A 19,537-nucleotide genomic window follows, 5' to 3' on the forward strand; every position below is an offset into this window, starting at 1 on the left:
AAGTACTATTTACGTTAACGTACATGTTCACGAAAAATAAATAAAATAAACTGAATTATGATCAAATAATAATTTAGGAATGGGTAAACATTTATCACGGATACTGTAATGTCGTTGTATGATTTTAGTAAATATTTATTTCAGAAGAGCTATTTTAAATTTATCAATCATGACAACTGAATAACTTATTCCAGAAATTATTTATTATCAATATATATATAAGGCAATACATATTTACATATATCCTAAAAATCATTAAAGTATTAAACACTCGTTCCCCACATATATACTTGAAGATATACATAAAAAAAATTAAAACAGTAACGAAAGTCATTCAATAAGAATGAGAAGTTTATTTATTATATATACATAATATAAAATTAATACGAACTCTAAAATGGAGCGAGAACAAGAAAACGAGATACATCACCGAATTGAGTCAAGAAAATTTAACATATTCTATTCCTGATTCTTAGACTTCCTCGACCACTGATGTTGTCTTTCATTCCTCTTTATACATGCTTCTTTTTCTCTCTTTGCTCTACCAGTGAATATCTGCCCATCTATTACCGATGTTTAATTCTCTCCCTTTCTTTCACATATCTCTATGTCTTTTTATATATTATAACAAATATATAACTAGCTAATTAATAGTTGACTTTAACGTATATATATGAAAGAATGATTAATTCCTTGTGAGCTTATAATGTCTTTTTTCTAATTTTTATAAATATTATTTACAGTTATAAATAAATTTGATTTAGGCATGGGAATATATTATTGCTATAACGATTTGAAAATTTTCAATATTACATAAATATTGTCATATTTAAATAATTCATTTGAATTAATTAGATGTTTTAAAAATTATTCTGAAATAATAATTTTTATCGTTTTAAAAGTTTAAAATTTGATCAAAAGAGTATTTTATCAAGTATTTGTTTTAATCTTGTAATTTTTAAATACGTAAAAATTATATTTATTTAATTATAAAAAGAAATTTCATGCATATTTATAATTTAAAAATAAATATGCTAAAAATAACAAAAGATTATTTACTGTATTTGTTAAAATGGTAATATAGTTTTTGTTTACTTAAAAGATAGAAAAAAAAATTATTTAAAACATGCAGAATAACTACTTACAATTTCATAAAAAAAAATATAAATGCCATAACAATATTAATTTAATTTAATTCTTTCCTTGGTCGTTAAGAGTCCCTCTTATAGAATAAAATGTAAAAAATTCTTTACTCGTTTATCGATAATATGTAAAAGTACTATTATTAAATTATCGTTAATACAATAAATATAAAGAATTGATATTAGGTGTTTAAAAAAGAATATTAAATAATCTATTATTGAATTCGAATCAAAAAATGATTACACCAAACATTTTATAATTAATTAACTTGTTTGTTTATAAAAATTTGATTTCTGAAACTTATAAATTATTAATTAACAGTTTTTATTAGTGTTTATAACCCATAAAAAGGTTTAAAATAAAAATTAACAGAAAAGGATTTTCATTTTAATTAAACGTGGAGAGTGGTTTAAGAAATTAGACAAATATACAGAAAAAAATGTGAATGTAAAATGAAATATTATATTAAAAATTTGCTTGTGTAATAAGAATTTTGTATACCCGATTTGATGATTGATCAATGTCGTAAATAAATTCTTTTGCGGTTCGCGATATTAATGTATCTACTGACATTTTTCCAATAATATATTTGTGATGTAAAAACAGAAACATACAATCATTTTCTGGAAGTGTATACCTTCTGCGTACAAATTAACACGTTAAATTCAAGAAATTAATTAGGAAACCTATTGATGTCAAGAACTCCAATGACGCAAACTAATTACACACAATAATTTATCAATACATAAAATTAATACTGTACTTTTGAAAATTAAACGATTTTTTATTATATATATATATATATATATATATATATCTTATAAATAAATAATTTACTTGACTAAGTATACTAATATTGTTATTATAATAAAATTACATATATATGTAAATTAAAAATTGATATTCTGCAACTAACATGTTCGAAAGTAAATACATTCTAAAATATTTACTATACTATACTTTAAAAATAAATACTAATCTCAAAATAATCCACTCAATATATTAATACGATTGAACCTTCTTAAAGACATATTAAATATGTATTGTAAGAAAATTTTGCATTTTAGGTATATACATAAAATTTACATAGAAAAAATCATTGATTATAAGCAATTACGTATATTTTATTAATAAATCATTTCCTCCAGTATCATGCGTTTTCTTTTTCTCTTTTTTCTTTTATTGATGAAAAAAAGGTCTATCATTCAGTAAAAAAGTAAAAAGTTTTTATAAGAAAAAGGAATTTATCTTATTAAGAATGAATAATTTATTGCAACCCCAATAAAAAATAAGTTTAAAACTGTTTTATTAATTATCCCTTAAATGCTATCATTATAATCGAATATTTATTCGTTCAAAATTTCTTGTATATATAAGCGTTTAGCGGTTGAATAATAACTCGCAAATCAATTTATTAAAATTATATATTTAAAATATGTTTTATAAAGTTGATTTTTTTATTATTAATTATGTTTATTTTTACTTATTAACCACAGTATGTAAATAAAAATCAATTTATTCCATAATTAATAATATTATCAAAAAGAAATAAACGTTCACGTCGTCAACACATGTAACGTTTGAATATAACATATTAAAGATTTTTCTGATTAAAAAAAAACGGTTCTTAAAGCAATAAAAAACACGATTTGTATAATCATTGTAAATTGTGTTTTCTAAATAAGCGCTTGAAACGTGTATTTTACGTGTAGTCTTATCAAATGTAAAACTTGCAGATAATATTCTAGACCTTAAATATTCTGAAATCACTTCTATATTTTTCAGTATATATAAGCATTGATTAAGAATATAATTAGCTATTCTCAAGTCATAGTTTGCAAAGAGAAACAAATACGGTCGATAAAAAAAATTTCAAACCTCGACGGAAATTAACAACGAAGGAACAGTTATTAAGATAAGGTGAGAGATCAGGAAAAACAAAGCGACCTATCAATAAGTTAATCGAACTCTTGTGAGAATTGGTTGATATAACATTATATTTATGCATTATGTAATGCTGAGTTCGCTCACCTTACAAAGGTAAGAACGAGTCGCCACCATGTACCATCGCTCCAATGCTGTGAGAGCTTGTGAAATATTTGAAATTGTTATTTTTAATTCGTAATACTGACACTAAAAACGATAAATCAATAATTCCTTGATGATTTTTTAATGATATTGAAAATGTGTGTGTAACTATTCTAGTTAAATAATAAGTAACATTGACAGATAGTAAATTTTAAGAGCATTATTAAGAAGTTTTGTATATTAATCCAATTTACTTTCATAGTTTAATAATAAAAATATGTCCAGAAACATAACATTACAATAAAACGATTATATGGCAGAAGAAGAATAAATTATTTTAAAATTAACCGTGGTTCGTGTAAAGACACTATATAAATACCACTGTGATGTTTGAGATAATAGTATTCCTCTAAAACGATATAAGCGTTTATATATTTAATACTCCGAACGATTGTAATTATAAAATTATATGTGATTATGATTATATTCAAATGTATGTCAACTAGTGCAGTAGATTAAATGATTTCCTCTAAACATAACTAAAATATTGATCTTAAGTTCTATTTTATTAACAATAATAGATTACTATTGTTATTATTATTTTCTACATTATTATTACAAAATATTATTAATACAAAACAGTGAAAAATCATAAAAGATACAAATTTATGAACATACTTCGCATTTTAAACAATACAAATTTTTTTTCTTTCTCTTTATTTTAAGTATATGAGTTTTTTGATTAAAAATAAATATACATTTCGAAGCGCACTGATAATTTACAAGAAGTTTTAGTAAAATATTTTAAAACTAACTAATTTTAGTCATGCCCCTCCCACACCCTTTTTAAAAGCATTTTTATCTGTGTAATCACATATAAGTAATAACTCATCAATAACAATTCGATACACGTTAGAATAAAATATCGATTATTATACATATTATCGTTATAATTTAGTAAATTTTTATTCCTAATTAATTATAAAAGAAAATGAAAAAAAAAATTAGCTACTACTTACTAATTATCTACAATATCAATGTAAGCCAACAATCAAGATAAACGGTAATGAACTCGAGTCTCTTTACTTAAAAATATTAAGAAACGCATGGTAAAATACCACATAATTTATAATCAATCATTTTATGAATGTTTCAAAAGTACAGCCAACCGGGAATGAGATGAAGAGAAAACGTTGCATCGCAGAAAAACAAAGAGAGAAACTATTCCTTATCGGATGTTCATAAATCTCAGAAAACTCACGATTTGGCCTAGCTTTAGACTCGATTTAAATTGTGAGAAAGTTTCTCGTCTGAATCCAAACAATGTTTACGCATATATCCGCAATACTCTCGGTATCATCGGTCATTGAACTTAAATTTTATGAAATATATTTTTCTTGATTTATAAGTCATTATTATATACGTAAGAAACAAATATTCGTTGTATTTATGGCGTCTTTGATTTTATTTTTCAACCAAGAAAATTGCACTGGTTCAATTAATCATATGCCATTAAAACAAAGCCAGTCAAGTTTGTACTACTTTAATGATAATTTTTATTATTTAGTTATTTTCTTATTTTTGTTCCTGATAATTAATTAATGTTTGCCGAATATTTATCGAGCAATATTTATTTAATATTTAATATTAAAGTATTAATATTAATAATAATAAAAATAACCTTTAGTATTATAAATTTCAATTCTATATGAGGTATTTTAAAGCTAATTATTACGTAAGCCTTTTGTATAACTTAATAAACAGGGATTCATTGTGTGATCGCGCATCATTTCTAACACAATAAACAATTACTCAAACATATTAATATATAATATTAACATAAAATTAGGCTAAAGTATTTAAATATACAGCGACATTGGTTTGACTTTTGCGTTCACTGCGCTTCATTGAAATAAATATCTTAGAAAAAATAACTAAATGTAATATTATTTTTAGTGTACTTGCAAAAATAGTTTTTTTGAATATTAAGACTTGGAACATAATTTGAATTGAGAAATAAATGAATGTGGATTTTCTATTGTGAATTTTCTATAAGTGATTGATGTTTGATAAGATTAATAACAAAATTTATCAATACAAAAATAAAAAAATACTGTAAGCATTTAAAGATATATTTTAGTACATTCAATTTATTTAAAAAACGAATTTGTAATAATTCGAGAACATTGTTTAGGTAATAAGGTTTTTTAGCTAATATGTCAGATAGTACTCCAAGATGTCGACTTAAATAAATATTTTGTATTACATAATAGAATCTCTTATTCGATCCGTATGTTTACTATATCTAAACACAAAGTTATATTACGCACTTGCATTTTCATTCCATTATTTGTTATTTTCATTATTTAATGGACACTCGCGAAATTTACTTTTTGTTGATCTTTATATATGAAGTATTTTATTCACTTACATGTATTTACTATCTAACGTCAACACGGCCAGTTTATGCCTACTATGATCAACTTTTCTAAAAATTTACGGTGAACATTTAAATCAAAATTTAAGAGAAAGGAGTTGGACATCGTTCGTTACGGAACTAATACACTTTGAAATTTCATTTTTCAATCTTCTTGATAGCTCATTATAAAACATCTTGTTCTTACCTATACTCAAATTCAATCCGTAATTTTATATATGAATATCTTCAACTAAAACTTTAACTAAATCCAGTATTTAAAGAAAACTGGTAACTTTCCTCTCAAATATAAAGTCATTTGATAAAAATATTAGAATCTCATCATACCGTGAAAAAATTAAAAGCAAGAGTCCTAATTTTTAAATGTTTTGATGGTTCAAAAAAGGCGAGCTGTCCAAGTATCAAACATCAACTTAAAACCAGTCCATAAAGTTCATTCACTAGCGTTCTTGGAGCCAGCACACTCGTTATATTCCTGTGCCATCGATTTACGATTCGCTCATAAATTACCGAAGCAGAATGCATCGGCATAGACAGTAGTGCACACATAATGTACCCTGGTGTTGCGTCGCGTTATTCGCTCAGCGAGAATAAAGCGCTTGACAATGATGGACGCGAGGTTTTTACGACTGCTTTTACCATCTTTTGCTTTACCAATACTCAACATCGCCGCTATTACTCCTATTGCTCCTATCGATATTACTGCAGCTTACCGACCCTAGCTGCTTCATATTTTAATGTTATGAAAACTGTTTATCGAAAAGAACGACGAGTGATCGCGTTTTTGCTCTTTTACGTGATCAAAAATCAACAAAAGATACCATTTTGACGGATTTCACTTTGACGAATAGTCACAGATACTAGCAATGGGAATGTTTTCCTTCCTATTTTATAAAAAAATTATGAAATAAAATAAATATTCTTAATTATAATATTCTTAATTATAATATTAACATATATATGCGCACACATATTTATAATCATTCGATTTGTGTTCGTCAATATAAAACAACTGTATTCTCCCAAATTTGATATTGTTACACTATTCATTTTTTTCTTCATTATACATTCTAAGCTTGTAAAATATATCGAACAAATTTTATTTCATAGTTTACGTGGCTGCTTAGAATCAATAGAAACTATAGATTTTTGTTAATGAGTAAAAAACATCAGACATTATTATATTTATTGTATACTATAAATAATATTCTTAATAAAGAATATATTTTAATAAAGAAATATTTCAAAATGATTCTTTATTAAAATATCCTCTTTTCTTACTGAATAACTACAAATATTTATTTAATTGCAGACAAACTCATATATAGTTTCTAAATAAAATGTCAGTCGTTCATACTTTAAAATATATGTGAAGTTTTTAAAGTAAATATAACTTGTAAAATATATAATTAAACCATATTCAAGAAACAATAAAAAAAATAGAGAAGTGCAAAAACGATGAAAAAAAATTAAAAAGTCGAAAGAATGAAATACTGCGAAGTCATGAAAATGATTTTCAAATGAAAAGGATTTTCAAATGAAAAGAGAGTAAGACGTAAAAGAAAGAAACCATAAAGTTACCACAATAGAATAAAAAATGGCTAAGGCTTTAAATAAATTTAAAAAATTTCTATAAAACATTAATGGAGTACTTAAAATATGTTTTTAAAAAATAAGTATTACTTTCAATTATTTTTAAATTCATAATGACTTTATGCATCAATTATTATTATAGAATATTTTAAAATAATATTAAAAATATATATATAATAAATCATAATGTGAATTTTAAGTTTATAAATTGTTCTGTTACATTTATAAGATGTATGCTTTTTCTAAAACAAATAAGTAACAAAGATTTATATGAAAGACTTTATATGTAATACATTACTGTCAAAAAAATTTCAAATAAAAATTTGCAATTAAAATCTTGAACTTGTTTTTACAATTATCTTAAAATCTACTTACGTAATTATAAATGAAATATTTTATATATCATTCTCTCGTTTATTCTCTTGTTTATTATTATATATTTAAATACATTGAATGAATTTCTCATCTGGTTCGCTGTAGGAATTTTGATGAAGGATAAAATGAGCGGAAGAAGGAGAGATAGACTGTAAGAAAGGGGTGTAGAAACAAGTAAGACAATAGCTGGTAGTTTGCTATGTAAAAATAATCGTACGCGTATACCTAAATCGCTAATGATAACAAAGTTTATCTAAAACGACACAAGCTAAATTTCATCTATACTTAAGCAATTACATATGAAAAAATTATTCATTAATGTTTAATTCATTAAGGTTCCTATGAAGCATTAATATTTATTTATTTTTTAGTAATGATATTACATTTTTTCTACTTGTTCCACTGCAGACATGTTAGCAGTGCATTAAAAAAATAATCTGCTTCATCTTACCGTTTGTACTCAACGTAAGACTACTGAATTTGAAACATAAGCTCTGTTTGAGCTCAAAGAATTGTGTAAGCGCTAAGACAAGGTTTAAAAACAAATCGCATCGATCATGTACAAGAACAATGACCTTCTCGAGTTTCGCCTGGTTGCGCGCTGGTGCTTTCTTTATTATGCAATCATTCAAGCGTGAGTCCTTGTCTTTCCACTGTATTTTATGTATACGAAGCAAATGGGGTGCCAAGTAGGGAAAATGGCATATAAAAATTAACGACAAGTGTAGCGATGACGCAAAAAATATTGTCAGAATTACTACAAACCTGTGGCATTCAAGGTTCTAGTTAAATTTCATTTTTCAAAAATTTTACTTTAGTTGCTTTGTTTGTTGTTGTTTTGTTTTGTCTTGTTTTTTTTTTGTTCTGTCTTGCTTTGTTTTGCATTAAAAATATTTAATTATATCACATTTTTATAGACTTGTAAATGTATCGATTAATTTGTAGTATCATTAAAGAAAATATCAAAAATGTTCATTCAATATGCATGCATGTGTGCATGGATGCATGTATGTTGTTCATATATATGCTGTGCATACGTACGTATACCTTACGTTATTAAATGATGAAGTAAAATAGTAAAAATATAAAAAGTACGACCGCAAAAATAAAAAATTCTTTTCAAATGACCATGAAAATAATTTTGAATAAAATGCATTCATGTAATTATGTAAAAATATATCAGAGCATCGAGTTGTATAGTTATATTTAGCAATGAATATATCAAACGTTCCAAAATATAATATAAGATCAGAAACAGAAAAAAAAGTATTTCACATTAAAATCTATATTTTTAATAAATATAAACTCAATGATACTTTTATATATGTATGAAACTACTTGGTTCAAAAATTAAGATACTGATGGCATAGTACGAAACTCCAATATTGCACAATATTAATCTATATTAATTCTTTTCATTTTCTGTAAAAATTAAAACATATTACTAGAAACTCCTTTATATGATATATTACTTTCTATAAAAGAAAAGAAAATATTCAAACAGATTATTAATTTCATATTTTAACAAACACAGAAATTTAAATAAAATGAAACCAAGAACGTTATAAATAATACAGAATTTATTAAATTATTAAATACAAACAAATATTTTTATTTTATAATATCTTTCACCGTCTAAATATAAAATAACTGATAAACCATGCATAAGGTAATACACTAATAATCACAAAATATTTTCTTTAAATGAAGCTGATAAGTCTTCCAATTATATGAAAGTAAACTAAATTATACAAAGTTTTTTCTCATTAAATTACTTTTATTACAAAATATGGAAGTTATATTAACCAAAGTAATGTTAAAGTCTTAAAGAATAAATTTAATTTGCAAGTTCATATACTTTCAACCTGAATAAGTTGAAAATATGCTGACAAGTTAACATAAATATCAATATTTTGAGAAATCGATAAACACTTCCAATGAAAAGCTTAAATATAAAATAACAAAATTTAAAATTACCTTTTCATTTTTTTTTACAAAGACAAAGCATCATACATGGATTTATATATATTTATGTATATGCGCACTTTTGCATTCTAAAATAAAATATGAAAAAACAATAAAGCACGAATTTAATTATAAATTGTATATATATATATATATATATATATATATATATATATATATAAATCAGTGTAAAAGCTAGTAGTATGTTAATTATTCAAAATGATAGAATATTCGCTAAACCGTAATAAGTTTTGCCGTTTCCTCTGAATTCTCTCAATGTTGAAGTTATACATGCACGCTTGGATTGGTTATGTCATCGATCGTCCATTGCAACATTATATTTACGACACTTAATCACTCGTGTGTGGCCTGTTTTTTCTTTACCCCCCCCCTCTCTCACTCTCCCTCACTCTCTTTCTCTCTCTCTCTCTCTCTCTCTCTCTCTCTCTCTCTGCTCTCAACAGATCATCTCACTCAATGATAGAAGGTCAATGTTCGAGAGTACAAAAGAAAAAAATACTAACTGACTGTCAGAAAACAGTCATCGATAATTTGTATTTGTTAAAAATAATTAATTTTTTTCAGACAAAAACTTAAGCAAGCAATTTCTTATACAATTTTCTTTATTTTAAGTATTTTTAAACGTATAAAATATGCATTATATAATAATTGTAATAAATCATAAAAGGCATAATTAAATATTCATTAATATAATCTTTAATTAAATATTTGTGTCGAATATATAAACAGACAATATACAATAAATTTAAATCTTAAATATAAATTAAATACAATTATTTTATAAATATACAAAACTTTTTATTAGTAATACTTTAATATTCGAGCTACAAGTATACATGTATATACAATTTATATTACAAATTGAAAATTAATTTCTTTTTCAATTTCTTTTTACCTTTATCATACCTATGTATTTCATAAGTAAATAATAATAATGAATATATCAATGTATGATAATAAAAGTGTAATTAAGTCTATATCCAACTATTTGTCTTTATACACTCATTATTAGTATTATTATTATTAATATTATTATTATTAATATAACAGCAAATTTTTTAATTGTTTGAATGAATAGTATTCAAATTTCTAAAGTAAATGATGTTAATGAATCAATTGAGAGAAATTTTTCTTTAAATTGGTAAATAGTTAATTTATATTAACTTTAAAATTATTATAATATTATGCAAAACAAGTAATTATTTAAAAAAAATTTAATAATTAATATAGTATTATTATTTTTTATTATATAAATATAAAGATAATAACTATATAAAAACTATATAACCGCGAGCTGTAATTTTAATAAAAATATACATTAAACAAATCGAACTGAACGGTACACTCAATATCGTCCCAAAAAAGAAGCAACACTTGTATAAGGAAAATATCTGTTTGAAAATAATACTGTAGATAGTTTGTATAACAATGTACGCAGAAATGACAACATGTATAATCATGATAGGAATAATGCATCAAATAAAGAAACTAATTCAAAATTATTTAAAAACATATGTATGTGGAAAAAGTACAAACGCCTACATTGTAATAATATCACACCCATGGAAACATGCAAAACAAGACGAATAAAAGCGAAAAAGATCATAAAAGAAGAGTAAGCAAGGGTTTTAATATACTCTATTACTAATATTTAATATACGTATCTCATCTATACGCAAAAATGGAATGGTATACTGATACACTCTTACTTCATTACATCTTAAATAAACAGGAATACGTTGAGTAAAAATGGGTCTATGTTGTTCAACTTTATTCTTCAGCTTGCCAAAATTTTATCATTAAATTCCACGAGGCTTCTATTGTATCAGACGCAAAAAGACCGAGAAAAATTTTTATTAAAACTTAAATCTAAACGGAATTTTTAATAATAAATATTTCTATAAATAATATAGTTAATGCATTGCATTTTTTAAGTTACTCCCACTAACTTGTATTTGATCAATCCATTTTTGGTCAAACCAACTTTTCATTTATTTGAACTATTTTTATTCCATTTTATTAAAAAAGAATCAAATATTATTTAAAAAAAAAAATTATTATAATATTGATTTATAATAAATATCAAAATTATATTAATAGGTAGTTGTTTAAATATGGCAATATTAATAGTTTTCAATCCAACAGATGCGCAAACTAAATTTAATTAATCAGTTCATGTTTCTTTCTTTTTTGTTTACATTCATGCTTCATTCGCTCGTCATTCTCTATTACCCTGTTATTTTCTTCGGCTCCTCTACTCGCAGTTTCTGTTTAATTTATCCTGTGTATTTCTTACCTTTGTCATATCTTGTTTTACACACATCTTTTTCTACCTTTCATCCCCGATTCGATCTTCACTTCATACGTTATAATACATTTAAAATTACAACAACGATAGTGGCCGCATTATTTTAGACTTATGGTCAACAACAAAATGCACACTTATACGTCTGCTTTCTTTACAACCGGATTGTTGCGGTAAACGAGATTGTTGTATCTACACGAATCGAATGCACGCGTACACCTCACAGTTGCAGTGTCGAAAGTTGAAATACAAATTTAAAAAAGGTAAAGATAGTCTACACGGTATTACAACTTTTTTCAAAGCAATAAATATAAGTGGAAGCAAATTTTTTTTAGTGAAACACTTTCAATACATACGAGTACTTCGTGTTAAATATTGTCACATGAATTGAAAATAATTAAAAGAAATAGTTATTTGAGAAAGTGTTATCAGAGCCTTTATTTATTTTATTTTTCAAAAAAACTTACATTGATCAATTTAAAAATATTAACAATGAATACATATACATTATTTTATTTAAAAAAATTGTTGAAATTGAATATTAATAAAAATATATATTCTCACTAATATTTTAATAAATTAATTGAATATATTATAATCAGTATTTTAATGGTAATGATAGTTTAATTTAAGTTATATAATTTCTAATCGCCATTATCCAGATCCTATATTGTTATTTTGAATATTTTATAATAATTTAATCGAAAACTTTAAGATGTTAATATAAGTTCACAAAATTTTACAACACAATGCAAATCCGACGATAATTATTTTCAATTGAGTTCAACGTGTTATTAATCTTTCAATGATTCATAAATTTTTTATGGGTTTTTACTCACTCGTTCTATTATTATTTATAAACGATTCTCAGTTCTAGCATAGCACTTTAATATTCGTACTTTTAACGAATAAACATAAAAGCAAAGTCACTATATTCTATACTACATTTAAGTTGAAAATAGTTCAATAATTATTTTAAGCTTTCCTCTATAAAACAGACATAACAAAATTTTAGAGAATAATCTAAATATTCATATAAATATCCTAAAATTATCCAACATTTATAAATAAAATGCAACGGAAATATTATTAATACTTTTACAGGATATTAAGAAAATGTTTTTTAAAAACATAAATGTTAAAAATTAAAATATACTTTAAAAAATTTTTTTCTAAAATATTTCAATAAAGATAAGAAAAATTATTTCTTTTATTTTTATCATCGCAACGAATTGATACCTATACGATAGTTTTATAGATTATATTAACCTGCGACTCATAATATGAATATATTTTTTATATTTTATCTATGAAGTAAGTAACTTTGAAAGTAAGTCTTTAGAAAGTCCGTATTACAAATGCAATCATTTTCATGGACGTAAATTTTCATAATTCCACTTATTAGAAAAAGCAGAGCTCAGTCATATTTAATGAATATGTTTTTATCCTTAAATTATGTAAAACCATGTTACTCAATCAACTGATTATGTTTTTAATTTACTTTTAGATATTTTGTATATTAAATGTTTAATCAAAAGCTTTCCTAAAAAGTTAAATTGCTTGATTCTAATGTTTATACGAATTACCAAAAATACTTAATCAGACAGCATTACGAAACGTGGATTATAACTATTATTTATAAATGACCAAAAGACAGAATAAAAGCAAAGCTTCATAATAATAGTGTAGTACAGTTGAAAAATATAAATCTATTAAAACAAACGTAAAGCTTAAAAAGTTAATACGCTTAATGGAAGTATTGTATTCCTATGTAGTTCATTTATTTATTATTTATTTATTTATTTATTTATTATTATTTATTTATTTAATTATTATTATTTATTTATTTATTATTTATTTTTTATTTATTTATTTATTATTATTTATTAATGTTCAAAAATCAAGAAAATTATTATCAAAAAAGAAAGATATGAATATTAGAGAAAAAAATTAAATAAGGACGTAAATATGACAGATCAAGTGAGGCTATCAAAAGAGAGGAGATCCAGCGGAAGGTGGGAGGTTGAAAGAAAGGACAGTTTGAATAGAATTTATAAGATATCAAAAACTGAAAATCGAAAATGTGTGAGAACAAAAAAAAATGTTGCAACTGTTTCTCGAAATATTGCATTATGAAGGTTGTACTTAACAGCTCATGCTCGCGTACGTGTACACGACACGTACATAAAATCAGTGTTTTTCGTATTTTTCTGTTATCCCACTTTATCAATTTCTTAAATGTTATTTCTCTATTAGAAACTTTTTGTATGCGTACAGCAGATTTTCATTATGTGCGATTTTACAATGTTTGCCTGTAAGCCATGCCCTCACATAATTGCGCATAATCGCTTTTACTAATTTCTGCCAACGTAATTTGAATCGGAAATTCATTTAATTAAAAAAAATAATTGTTATACATTATAAAATGAAAATATATTTTTTAATAACTTTTTTATATAAATTAATATCAGTTTATAATGATAAATTGTAATCAAAATAAGAATATTAAATCATTTTTAATTACTTAAATTATATTTAAATTATATTATTTTATTAAATTATATTTATTTTTAATACTTTTAAAGCAAGTAAGGACAAATTATAAATCGTAAAAAATCATTAATACCTATATAAAATAGGAAAACATCAACCTGAAATTTTTATTGTACGAAAAAAGGTGTACTGAAATGTATATTCTAAATAAGATATTCGTTAGCATATTTATGATGTAAAAGATGATAACAATCGAAGTTCTTATATCCTACGTTAGTAACTAATGATTTTACTCAATTGATATGTAAGCCATCAACTATGACTGCGTATATAAGATGCAAGTCGCATAAGATACGATAGGAAGACTATAATAAGTACAGAAAAAAAGAAAGATGCTCATACGTCATATAATGCTTAATTATTGATTAATTACTGAAAAACTACCAACTAATTAATCATTGACATACTATTTTCATACAAACATAAACGGAACTTTTAACAATTATTGAAAGTGTTGTACTTAAATAACTTCAATTTTATTTTGAATAATAAGTGATGATATTTCAACATTTAGTCTTAATCATTTTTGTTTAACATATTGTAGACAAATATCAATAAAACTTTGATTCATGGTGTCATACACCTTGGTTATTCGCTTGTTATTTATGAAAACAAGTAATCAAAATTGTTAAAATATGCTAAAACAATCTTCATAAAAGAATTATTTTATTATTGTAATAAGTTATTGTGTATGCAGTAACATTTTGTAATAGTATTATTATTTTTACTTTTACGATTTTTATACTTTTTTTTTTCATTTAAAAGCTTGATCCCTAAGATATACAAACATTATTGTCGTTTTTATTCCATGTTATGTCATTGAACGAACCTCAAATATACTTATTATTCACAACTATAAGTATTCTGCATCTATAGAAATGGAAACACGCAAAAGCATTGCATTTACATGTCAGTAACACAACTCTGCACATCAGATCACATTATTCGGAATTTGTCAATATTAATATTAATTGGAACTTGTCATTCAAGAATTAGAAAATTCTTTGATTGGTCATCCATTATATCATAAAAGCTACGAGAAAGTCGATCACTGTTATATAAATTCCGCAAACGTGTCTGATCTTCCACTATATTAAATATATAAATCAGAGATTAGGATAAGATTAAGCGAATATTTCTTGAGATAGATGGATAGATAGATAGATAAATTGTGTTCGCATACGCGTGCGTGTATATGAGGATGGATATTTACCAGGAAGGCGGGCATTTTCATATTATAATTTTAGATTTGCTTATGTGTATATAAATATATAAAAATATTGTTTATTGTAACAAATCTGCTCAATAAACTAATCTTAGACTTACTCTGATGCAGGATATTTTAGATATATTATGAATAATCATATTATATAAGAAATAAACAATTTTTATCATTGAGAAACTAATGTATTTATTATTGTATTCAAAGTTCAATCTGATTATAATTAAGCGCCATAATTATTTAAATTAAAAGAATTTTTTACATACTCTTATAAAACTGATAATTGTTTAGTGATGATATTTTTAAGTCGTCACTTATATAATATAATTTGAAAGGTATATTTATTTTCAATAATGACACATTGTTTAAACAGATGCAAAGTAAAAGTTATATATGCATTTAGAAAAAATTTACTATTATACCAAAGTCGTAGATATAAGTAAGCAATATAGTTGTTTTCTACATTTTACAATAATTATATCTACAAAGAAAACGCACCTTGCTAACTAAAATTAAACATATTTCCAATAATTTGTAAAATAAATGAATTTAAATAAAGAAAACGTTTTTAAATAAACAGAAAGACAAGCGATTACTAATCGCAAGAGACGCCCCCTCCCTATTAGCAATAAGGAGTTGGCAGTCTAAGTGAAAAGCTTCACTCAATCGAATCGTCAAACCAAGCCTTGACTAATACCGCAAAAACGCCGCCTCCTACGCTTTTCCAGAATCGTATTTGTGTGAAGTTCGGCTTTTGCACGACGACAATATCAAGGTATGAATGGCCGACAAGGCTTACTTTATGTCACATAACGGCCACGTGCCTACGTAGAATATAATATTTATCCGTGAACAATAATACGATTCTAGTAAGGTTAAGGAATGTAGGCAAGAAGTGCTAACCTGTTCATCTTCTACCTTCCCTTGAACAAGACTCACCGATTCACTGCTGTGTGTTATTATTCATGTGATATACGTATTTGCGTTTTCATAAAAACTTATTTATTATATATAGTATTCTACTTATTATAATATCGAACATAAATAAAAAATTAGCTTACAATTTATTTCCACTTCGATAATATTCTAGCCTAGTCATATTTTTAGCAGCTCGTTTCTAGCAATATTAATGTTTTTAAATTTAATAGTAATTATCTGTAGGTTATTTCAAACAAACTAAAATTCAGATATTTAAAAATGTTAACAGATTTATTTATGTATGTGTGAATTAAGAGGATCGACGACATAAAAACTAATAATATATTATTCAAAGTTATAATTTACAAATATCCCTTGCAATGTTTGGAAGATAAAAATACATCTCATGAAAAGCTTTAAAAAGTAAACTATATACTTAAGATAATGTATTACCACAAGTACAATAACTATTCAAACAGTAACACTATAAACTGAAAATAATTTTAAGCAAGAGGTATGAGTCATTAATGTATAAATGCACATAAAAAAATCTTATCTATGAAGTGCTTTGCAACGTAGGAAATAAATTTATGTTCGTATGTCGGTATATTGTTGCTTGAGTTTATACTAAGAGTTTATGAGAGAAAGAGATAGAGAACGACTAACATCACCCGTATAATGCTTAAAATATACCATATACTTGCCTTTCCGACATTTTAATTTCTCTGCTTATCTCTGTACTTTCTACCTTTTATTCATTCACAGAATCGTTGAGATTGTATAATGAAAAAGTAAACAATTACAACTTTCATATTGAGACAACAAGGATTCACTTTAACTAATGGTGGATATACTGTTTAAATATTTACATAAGGATTTGTATTAATGAAAGGGACGTTTTTCTATTATTTTCCAATAAGGAAGCGACTATTTGAGAATGCTAAATTGATTCTCAATTAACATACTGAACTCTTTATGTTAATGTTTTGAAGTTTGTAACTTATATGAAATAAATCAACGATCGTATATTCTTTCGTTCTTTCGTCTAGTAAATTAAAAAAGAATAGTTCAAATAAGATATAATTGTATTCTTTATCTACAATAACCATCGAAACGTACACTTATCTTATCCACAGGAGAATTATGATTCTAAAACTTTCTAACGTATATATCTTCTGTTGATCAGATTAACTTTTAGGTATAAAAACTGTGTTTAAAAAGATATAATTTTAAGCAATATTTAAAATGAGAAATCATTTAAGTCTCAGCTATTTTACTCAAGTTTCTAACATTTATAAAATATATTTCTGAATTTGAATATATATGCAAATATATTAAAAATATTATTTGGTATTTGAATATTATAAGTAAAATTATATTATATTCATGTTATGAAAATTTAGTTAAATTTATTTGATAAAATGAATTGATACTACTCGGTACCACTCTGTATAGCTAGCTAACCATTAATTAATTTAATTCTCAGTTTTTATGTTTTCTTCCATAAATTTTAATGTCTGTCTCTTCTTTTTTTTTATTTACTCTTGCTTATTACAAATAGCGATATAAGCATTGCTATTGAATAGATTTGATCGAAAGAGAATCATGCTGAACTACAGCTAAAACAAAAGAAAAAAAAGTAATTATAAAAATTGATTCCAAGCAATTAATTACAAATAGAAGAGAATTACATAAGAAGCAAAGAAGGTTTACATATCTCATATCCGCATGATATGTTTATGCTCTAAATGCTAATCAAAGCTTACACTATTATAAAGGTCAATATTCCTTTTTATCACAATACGGACGGATCTCTTTTGTTTCTTCTCACTCTCTCGATCTCTCTCTTCATTGATGTTTATTGGATTATTATTATTGATGTATATTTAAAGTTTGCAAAATAAAAAAATTGATCAATCCGACGAGTTTAATGTTTGCTTTATTCTTGACAAATAAAATTCCAATAAATATTTTTATATATATTATATTATATGTATTATATAAATTCATTTATATAATTTTTAAAATTATTTAATTATTTTTCCATTACTAATATTATAGTAATATACTATATATTTTTAAATATTATAATATGATAATGCTGTAACGTATGTTTTAGAAAATAATATGGCAATAAAATATACAACAATACAAAATACAATACAAAACTTTGTAAATTAATTTTTTTCATCACCATTATAAACACACTTTAAATATAAAATGAAGTAAAGAGAGTATGAGAGATATCGACATTTTTTAAAAATAAAGATCTGTAAAATACAAAAAATCGAAAGTAAAATAAATTAAATCAAGTTGTAGTATCAGGTTCTTTATTATATGCCCCAGGAAGCACCTAAATAAACATGCGTGTACGCACACATATAAATTCATATAAATATTAAAATTAATTATTGAATATTATTGAACATTATTAAACATTATTTATTTATTTAAATGTTATTTCAACTAAATTGCATTGTACATTATTCTGGATTGTTAATAAAAACTGAAATAAAAATGCATAACTGATTCAGATTAATTTTCGGGTACAATTAAATCGTCACTTAAAACAATGAATCCATTAAAGCAAACTTCGATAATCGAAAAGCCATTGTACATATATTTAAGATAATGAATAAATTCTAATATATGTGCATATATATAATAGCAATTATACTATATAAATAAAATTAAAAATATGCCCGAGAAAATTAATATTATATTATGTATAAGACACTAACAAAAGAAAGAGTATTAATAAATTAACATTTATATTAATAAATTTATGTAATGCATAGAAATATTCTGTACGCGCACAGAAACATTAGACTGGTATGATATTACTCGCGGTGTATCGACCTCATAGAATCTGCGCAATCATAATTATAGTAACTATACGCATACGGTACATACGTTATGATAAATTCAAGGCAGTACAAGATTTCGGTGCATGAAAAAAAGGTTTATTACGCACTTC

General features: G+C 24.4%; 1 protein-coding gene across 1 annotated transcript in view; it reads right to left on the minus strand.

Moving 5' to 3' along the window:
• The window catches only part of crp (transcription factor cropped), a 189,760-nt gene that overhangs the window by 136,132 nt on the left and 34,091 nt on the right, over nt 1-19,537 (minus strand). The window lies entirely within an intron of this gene.

This window comes from Ceratosolen solmsi, unplaced genomic scaffold (genome assembly GCF_000503995.2).
Source record: "Ceratosolen solmsi marchali unplaced genomic scaffold, CerSol_1.0 scaffold15, whole genome shotgun sequence".
NCBI classification, from domain to species: Eukaryota; Metazoa; Arthropoda; class Insecta; order Hymenoptera; family Agaonidae; genus Ceratosolen; species Ceratosolen solmsi.